Source organism: Salvelinus namaycush, chromosome 11 (assembly GCF_016432855.1).
Source record: "Salvelinus namaycush isolate Seneca chromosome 11, SaNama_1.0, whole genome shotgun sequence".
NCBI classification, from domain to species: Eukaryota; Metazoa; Chordata; class Actinopteri; order Salmoniformes; family Salmonidae; genus Salvelinus; species Salvelinus namaycush.
In genome coordinates this window covers 13,824,393-13,833,799 of record NC_052317.1, presented here as the reverse complement: position 1 = coordinate 13,833,799, position 9,407 = coordinate 13,824,393, and the positions used below count along the sequence as shown (strand labels likewise).

The window sequence follows — 9,407 nt, the reverse complement described above, 5'->3', positions numbered from 1 at the left end:
ACAGATCCATTTAATTTGAGAACGCTTGTCTTAAACTCGTGTTGAGCTTTTACAGGTCCATCATTTCAGGTTGAAACATATTAAAAAATATATATATTTCTCTATATATAGATTTTATTATCCCCTGAAAAGTGATAGGGTTTATCATTTGAGAAGCAACTTGAATCCACGACACAGGTTTTCTTACTCTGTTACACAACTCTGCTATGCCACGCTTTTATTAGCATCTGTACACAGGGAAACTGATTTACAAAATTACCACTAAATGTATGAATAACTCCTACAACCATACGCCGAAATAAGAAATGAAAATATATATATTTAATAGCGTCTACAATAAATGAATAATAAAGCGCACATTCGTCACAGCCCAGTAGGGTCATCACGCGCACGCATGTTTATCCATTGGAGCCATGAACGCGCCCCCTACCCGTAGAAGGTGAGCGAATGTCTGGAGGAGAGGACTCGAGAACGCGACCGCCGGGATCGATCGGATTAAACTCGATTTGAGTGAAATTAACACAAAGGAGAGAGGCAGAGTCGGCGAGGAAGGGATAACGACACGCCGAACATTATAAAATAACTTGAATTTATTTATAAACGGACCAGAAAGGAATTTACTGGAGATAGCTACTACGGGAGTTAATTTGCGAAACCCTGAACTGACCAAGCTTGTTGGGTAAGCGAGCAATGCTCTTTTTAAATGGTTGGATTCCGTACGCCCTCAGTTCAGTTTGTTCACATGGTAAATGAGCTAGTTGTGTGTTACTCTTACCTGTAAATAACCAATTTATGATAATGTTTGAAAACTAGATCTCACTTACAATCGACTTTTAATCTACCATGGAAGTTGGTATGGTAGCTGGGACGTCTATTTAGCAAACAACTTCGTGGAAAACTTATTCTGAAAAGGGAATTGTGTTCCCCCTCTCTCATTTACAAGTCATTGAACGTCCGTAAATTACCATGTTAAAATGCTAACTACAGTTAGCAAGTTTAGCTCGTAACCCGCTGCACTGAGCGGAGTGAGTCCTGAGTTTTTTCATCAAGTGAAGAATATTAGCCAACACGGTGAGCTCTCTCAGTAAGCACAGACAAATGTGAACAACTTGACTTTAGAAATGTTGAATTGTGACTTTTTTCTTTGTAATACAATAGGCAAGAGTGAGTGTTCGTTAGCTTGGGTTAGCTAATTGTGTGTTGAGCTAGCTAGTGAGACACGAGGTGGCTCGAACGTAGAGGTGAGTCAGTGGCCGAGATGAATGAGTGAGTAACCTTAGTATAGATTGCTAGCGCGAGGGATCCCCTGGATGCACTGTGACAAATATGCAATTTCTTATTGCAAACCACACAATCGGATTTTGTGACTAAAGTTCAACTTGTATTTCATAAATTGAGTCTATTCACATGTGATTTAACTTGATAACGACGGGGTGAAAAGTAGCCTGTCCGTAGTGTTTTATAGGACGATGGACAGGGGGTTGCTTGAGGCCAGACGGTCATCCCTGTTTAGTTAGCCTTCTATCTTTTCGCCCTGATATATCCATATAATTGTTAAAGTACATGGGCTTTAATCAAAACACTGAGTTTCAGCTTCGATGGTTCGAGAGAATTTCGTATTTTGAAGGGAATAACTCGAGGTTAGCGTTGCGTTTCCGTCCAAAACGTGCTTAATAATGTAGCCTAATTAGCATGCTGCTAGCTAGTTGGTGGCCCATTGCTTATAGTGAAGTTGCGCTTGTAGCCGACATTTGACCACTGTATCAAAGCCCTCATTGTCTTGCTGCTAGCCCAAAGGCTAATAATGTGCTAATGGGCTACTTTGATGGCGAATGCCACTTTGTTCAACAGCAAGCAAACCGGTCGCAGTTTGTTGCATGCGTTTCCGCGTTTTAAAGTTTGATAAGAGGGCTTGTTTATCAAGAGATGTGTAGCTACAGTATTATGGGGAACTTTCTTAACTTGTTACCCTCTGTTCATCCAGCGTTTTTCGATTTTAAAACACCTGCTGCTGTATTGTGGGTGGCTGAATTTCTAAATACAAGCTGACATTCTTTTCCAAAAATTTCCAGACCGTGTTGCTCCATTATGTTGTAATCAGTCAACTATAGTTCGCATAATGCGTGTTGCCAGTGACTACTTTCAACCCTTTATAATAGAACAAGAACGAATAGATATTTAACGAAAACTATTCGCATAGCAAATAACGTTGTTTTGTTGAACGAACAAGCTACGTTAATTGATAATCGAGAATCCCTTGAAAGATAACCGAAGTACTACCCCCACCTTTTGCGGAGTCTCTAACCTAAGATGGCAGCTTCTAATGTATGTCCGCCAACAGATAAGAGGCCCCGGGTATGGCGGGCGGGACAGATGTTATCCAGTATTGTGGCTTCTACCATAGTCTGCATTTTCTTGTGGTTGTTGAGGTACTGCTTTCCGACTGACTTATATAGCTGCGTTGACTTTATGAAGGGGTGGGGTTCTGTTGAACAAAAGTTTTTGGCTATGGCACCAGTGCTATGGAGTAAAGTTTTCTTTATACCCCACTACTAGTCAACTGTTTTTGCAAAAACTTTGTCATAAAGCAGTTTATTAGCTCTAAACATTTATTTTAAATGTATACCGAAAACATTTCAAATGAGAACATTTGAGTGATATTATGCAGGTTCATCTCTATCTTTTGTCTGGAACCTGTGGTTTGACAAGACGTATTCAAGATCAGATTTGAAGCCTAGAAGTGTCATGCATGTGTATAAACAATGCTCTTAAATCCCAATCATGTTTTTGTTATTTTAAGATGCAAAGCCCAGTCACAGATCTTAGCCGCATATGTAATTACAGGACCCTAACCAGCATACACCGTGGATCCCTAAAGGCCAGCCTCGAGAAACTAAACTTAAAATGCAAGGTGGGAGATAGTTGAGAGAAAGACGAATTCGATGTAGCCATTTTGACCATTTAAGACAGTTGCCCCATTGACAATGAACACTCCGGGGCCTTGTGTACAGTGACATATTTTTTTCTGCTGTAAAAATTAGCATTGTTTCCGTCACCCCAATTTGATGAGTAGAGCAATGCATGCTGGGAAGCTGTGGCCCGTCCAACGCGTCTTTATGTAACCGGTGTGAAAAGGCTAGCTAATTAGTGGTGAGCACTAGTTGCGTTTTCAATCTAGGGCTGTGGCAGTTGTGGAGGGATGCTTAATGGGATGCAGTTGTGTTCAGAGGGTAACTGGTTCGAGCCCAGGTGGGGACAAGGAGAGGGACGGAAGCAATACTGTTACATTAACTTCTGGTTTCAGTTGCACAGTGGTCCTTTGTTGCTCAGTTGGTAGAGCATGGTGCTGGTAACGCCAGTTTAGTAGGTTCGATTCCCAGGACCACCATATGTAAAACGTATGCACTGTAATTCAGTTTGTATGAGAGAATGTTAAATGCATATATCGGGGTTCCCCAACTGGTGGCCCGTGGGCCAAAGTTTTCTGAGCCCAAAAAAACACGTTTGTTTTTAAATTTCATTGTTGGACTGTAACAACACCATAACATCAGCTCCAAGTGAATTTAATTTATGAAATCTGTTCCCAAGTTTTCCAGTGCATAATATATTCACATGTGATCTTGTACACATGTAAGCAAGGTTAGAAATTGTTTTCGTCAAATATATCTGTTTGTGCTTCTTGCGGTAAATTTGCTGTCAGCAAATTATTTGTAATTATGTTCCGACCATCCGCTCAAGAAAAAAAGGGCCCACTGCTAAATCTAGTTGATGATCCCTGCCATATGTTATTATATATTATTCAAACTACTACTGGGACTTAATTGGTAAAGTACTGTTATGACAATTTAAGTTGCTCAGAGGCACTGTTTGAAGAAGCAGTTAGCTGGCACACTATCCTTAGAAAAGTTCTCACTTGAAAGGAGTCAATAACGGTATTTTGGCAGATTTGTGGGGAAATAAATGGTTATCATTTCATATATAAGCCAACGTGTAAAAGGAAAGGTACTTCATTCTCCTCCATATCCACTAAATCAGTCTGATTGTTGCCACAGCAGTTTGAGTGGCACACAAATCTCAAAATGTAGACCTAATGTAGTTTCATTCAGATTCAAACCAAGATTTATTGAGTTTAATGTGTGTCAGAAACACACCTGCTGTGTAGGCCCATCTTTCTTTCCTGCCTTGCTCCTATTGGCTAACACCTTGACCTGGAACTGCAGTCCTAATCCTGTCTCGGCATTCTCATCTGATCCCCAGTGTCAGAGGTACTCTCAATCCCAACTGAGCCCTTGTATGAATACAATGGGCACTGTCTGTGTGGATCTGATCTGACCACTTATTGTTATGGCTGCCATTTTGTTAAGTTATGTGGCAGTTGTTGCTCCTCTCAGTGGAAGAAGTTGAGCATAGTTCTCCCTCGCGCCCCGCCGCTCTGCTCCTCTCTGCCACTCCTCTCCAGGTCCGGGGTTTGCAGAAGTGTTGTGGTGGCCTGTTGTGCCTGTAAAAGCAGCCCCCGCTGTCCCTCCCTCCATCCCTCTCTTACACCACCTTTCTACCTCCCGTAGTCCTGGCCTTATGAACCACTCTTCTTGACAGGAATATTTGAGATGCTGCTTCTATCTGAAGTGTCGACTAGCCAGCCCCTAAGCCTTGTTTGTGTGTCACAGTTCCTTTCTTCTAAACAGAACATATTATAGATTGGCCACAGCTGATAAGATGCATTGTTATTCACTCTAATCATCATTGTATGGCTCATGCGAGGAAGCTTTGTCGACTATGTATTTCTAGATGGCTCATTTTCATACAGCAGTCGCTCCAACTAGTTATTATGGCTGAAGAAGAGGCTTTTCCCGCTCTGTCTATCCATTCATTCATTGAATTGCCATTTGCCTGACTAATCAACCGGAATTATTCGGCTGCTCTGTTCACAGCATACTTCAGAGACTGCCATCCTTGTCATCTGTGTGGCGATGTTAAAATTAGGGGTGTTGTACAAAACAAAGTCATAAGTGATTGGATCATCTCTAACCAGAGTATCAAAGCCAATGACCCATTTTCCAAACGCAGCTTTACCCACCTGTGTTCTGGCTCTGGGACCAATCAGAATGGTTAGAATGCGCTTGCGTTCTTGAAATTGTCGGAGGGACTCGGATCCAGACCCATTGTGGAGAAAAAACTAAAGTGCGTGACGTAGCATAGCGTTTGGCCGGAGCAAGGCGTTTGGGTAGCCAGGCAACAATACTATCCCCTCATTCAAACAACGGCACAGTCACAGCCGAGATTCAGTATAGTGGTTAAGTGTTAAGATCTGAGAGATAATGAATCTCAGTATAGCCTAGAGGAGATTTACAGACCTTTTATAGACTTAGTCTAAGTAGGTCCTTCCTTCATCAATTTGAAATGATGGGTGAAAGCAATACAGCAGAAGACCAACAAGGGATCGCTTTCACCTGTCCAGTGCTATCAGTGCAGCAGCAGAAAATGATGCACAGTTCATGACAATTGAGTCCCACCACTGGAGTGGGAAGTGAATGCAGCCTTCTACAGTGTACACAGACTAGCAGTGGAAGAGGAAGTGAGCCCCCCCCCCCCCCCCATCCTGGCCCAGGGTAATCCTCTTCCTGTCCCTCACACCCTTAACCACAGATCTGGGGTCAGTTTACCCCGAACCCTGATCCCAACCTTAACCATTTTACGCGATGAAAATACCTGACTGTTGATCAGGGTGTTGGGAACAATGTGTAGGCCTTCATTCTGTCAGAAGTGCATCAGGACAGACAGTGACAGAAATCATCTGCCCTGAGGGAGTGTCTTAAAACCAGTAACCCTGGCTGGAGGCGCCGGCCTTCCAGCCTTCTCCTGCGCATGGGTAAGTCTAGCCAACCACCTCCCACCCAGCCGCTGACTGTCTGAATACCTTTCAGCATGGTCGGGTCAGTCGTCTCTCTGGGAAATTATTTAGCTCCTCTGGGAGGCCCCGAGTTTCCTGCAATTGATTCTTGGAAAACTGAGGGATAAATTGAGGTTTTGGGTGTTTGAACTGTTTGAACTGTTTGTCTTGTAAACTGTCAAATGTACCATATTAAGACTAGCATTGCACATGTTATTTGTGGCACCAGTTAGTTGCTCAAATCTCAACACAACTATAACATTTTATTGGAACAAACTTAGTATGATCTAGCCTATTTTGTTAGATACGAATAACCTGTAATTGCACATGATCCTAGGTTTGCAAACAAAACTCCGCTGTAGTACAGCTATTTATCACTCAAAGTGTTATGAGGGAGTGCACCACCATCTTTCCAGGGTGTTGATCCATCCTCCTCCTAGTACAGCCTCTTCCAACTGCCATCACAGTTGTGCAAATATATGATGGCTAATGCCAGATAGCTAAGCACTAGCTAGCTAGGCGCTAGTCAGTCAGTGGCGCTGACAGATTGAAACTGATATCAACCAAATTGTTCACTATATAACATGAGTTAGTTAATTGATGCCTAGTTAGCAAACACAATTATACAGTTTTTATTAGGAAGATTTAATAAGTTAGACACTCACTGGACAACTTTGGTAGGTAGCTAACTAGATGGCTTGGTTTCCATTTCCCAACAGATTTTTCTAATTCCCCTGATTGGTCTTGGAAGTCATGTGTTCACCAGAAACGACTTCTGGTAAACGGTTTGCCTCTAGTGGCAATAAATATTGTTGCCACAGATTCACCACTAGTGGCAAACATTTGCAAACTTCTGGCGACATTTTGTGGCACACTATTTAGTTGGAAGCAAATTTGCCACAAATTTGCAGGGAGATAGCTGCAACAAATTCATTTTTGTAAGGGACAGAAATGGTATGACTGTATTTGAACCTGCATTCTGCCCAACCCTACTTTTCTCTTTCTTCTTCCCCGTCTTTCTATGTTTTTCTTCTCCTGGGCCAGACATCCTTGACAGGAAGTTAAAACTCCTCTTTCTCCCCCTCTTGCCCCAGGCCTGCAACGGGCTGACACAAAGGGGCTTTTACCCCGGCTGACCCTGCAGCAGGTACCTCGGCTGTTGGGCAGCCAGTCAGATGAGTGCCACAGAGGAAGGCGTTGTGGTGCTGTTTCCTTGGAGTCAAGGTCAAAGTTCTGCTGAATATATCACTGACAACCTCTTCTATTCCCCATGCGACTGTTTCTACCTTTCACATGTACACACATACAACCGCTCTTACTCCTCCTTTGCCCCACATTTGACCACAAAAGGCCTCTGATTTGGACAGCGATTTTTTTGGGGGGGGGGATATTAAGCCCACGTGTTTAAAGCAGAGAGCAGATTGCATAAACAGAACTCCTTCCTGTTTTCCCCCTCCCTGCTGTAAAGAAAAAAAGTCCATTAACAAGGCAGCCGTGCGTAAAACAACCAGATTCCTATAGTCCCCCCTGCCCCCTCACTCAAATCCCAGCCCAAGCATATTGCTCGCCCCTCAGGCCCCCCCCCCCCTGCCTCCCTACTCAATCGCCCCACTGCTCACATCAGTCACATTCAAACACTGTCTTTGTGCAGTTAGCTACTCACAACACACATCCATACCCTCTTCCCCGTCTGCACATGCACATCAGCATGCTCACCCCCCCCCCCCCAGTGGAGCAGAGGTATAAATTATGCTCAGGCGCATGCCTCTTGTGGGGTAGGTGGAGGGAGGGAGTTTTCAGTGGGTAAGGTATGGAGGGGGCCCTGGGAGGGGGTAGGGCAGATAAAAGGAATGCTGGTGGTGTGCCTCTGGAGAGCTAGCCCCTTGCTGGGACCTGATGCCTGTACTCTGGGGCTAGGGCTCAGGGAGGGAGACACCACAGGTGGTTCTACCATATGATGGCAGTCCACAAGGCTCTTAAGGCCACTGCTGAATCACATAGCCCTGGATTAGTGGGACCCAGAAATTAAGAGCTCTGTAGGTCCTTTTATTCATATTATGAGTAATTTCATATGTCCAAAATAAGAACTGTGACCATAACTTTTGGTTTTGGAGTAAGTGTTGTTAGCTTTTGGAAGTTAGACTGGCAGTGTTTATTCAATTGAACTTCACTCTGCTTTGAATCTACAAAGAAAAGCGCAGACGGTTGATTACGACAATTCGTCTTGAAATGTATACAGTTTGGTTAGGACACTTCAGAAGTAATTTGTCTTCTAACTGATCCGTGAGGTTACACTTGTCTTCAAATTGTTTTTGCAGGTTATCTTTTCAACGTGTCAAGTGAAAATGACTTAGTGTCATATTCGATAAGCATAAGTCTAGCCAAGCAGAGGTTCAGGCAGTAGCCAACGAACTTGGACCAGGCGTTCTTCTTGTAGCATGATGATTCCTTGAGGACACAGCCCCTCTAACAACTAGTTCAGACACCCTGAAGTGAAACTATTCTCTTAGTTAAGCTTGCTTACTACTCTCACATTTGACCTAATTTGTGTTATCATTAAAGATAAAGAACATAAGCCGTTATTAACTTAGGATGTTTGTGATGTAGGCTTGCTGCTTCTGTAGGCTTGCTGCTTCTGTAGTCTTGTAAAATTAAGTGGCAGAAATTTGCTCCCATTTGCTCCCGTGTCGAAAGATAATTTCTTGGGAGTGCTCCGATAGTTTATTTTGGCTTGGTTGAAAGGTGTGAACAAGATCATTTTGGAAACTTCTGTCTTCACTAATCTGTTCTGACTTGAATCAAACCTTTTGCATATGAAACAAACAATAATTACGGAAGTTTCCAACCATGATACAGTGCAGATTGATACTTGTCTTTTTTCTGATTTGAATTTAAGTCCTCCCCCTATAAGCTTGTCTGTGTGTTTCACTCTGGTGCTCTTGTCAATAGCAGCAGAGCAGTTGGGAGAGCCAGCCTTCAAACCAGAACAGCAGAGTACCTCTTATGAAAGACCTATGGTCACGCAATCTGACACAATCAACTTTACAACTTCCCTCCCCCACACGGTCTGCCTACCATCCATGTGCCAGGCTATGTTCTGATAGTATTTCTAATGAAAGTCAATTATTATGATCCATTGACTGTTGGTGATAAAGTAAAAATGGTATTGTTGTTGTATGTGACATGGCCTCCCAACCAGGCCTAGTATGTGGCCCACAGGAAATGCCTCCTGTTTACGTTTTGGGGATTTCCTGGAAAAAAGTTTCATTTTCAACCATCAAGAGAGTAGGGGGGGAAATAACTAGTCCCTCTATTCTGTTGCTATTCAGCTTGCTACAGTCCATTTTGTAACTCGAGTTTCGCGTTCAATGGTAGTTACTGACACAGAGCTGTCGACTAGCAGTTATGGTTTGGATGTTCTAGTGTAAAAAAATAAAATTAGTCCTGAGTATGGGTGTGAGCATTTAAACGAAATTGGGATCTTAACCACAAGGGAAAATCCTTAATCAAAAATACA

General features: G+C 43.0%; 1 protein-coding gene across 1 annotated transcript in view; it reads left to right on the top strand.

Annotated features, from left to right (window-relative positions):
* The first annotated feature begins 450 nt into the window (after window positions 1-450).
* Window positions 451-9,407, top strand: part of chd7 (chromodomain helicase DNA binding protein 7) — an 86,887-nt gene continuing 77,930 nt past the window's right edge. The window contains exon 1 of the mRNA XM_039003855.1: window positions 451-679. The gene's annotated coding sequence lies outside the window, so the exon portion shown is untranslated. The remainder of the gene's footprint in view (window positions 680-9,407) is intronic.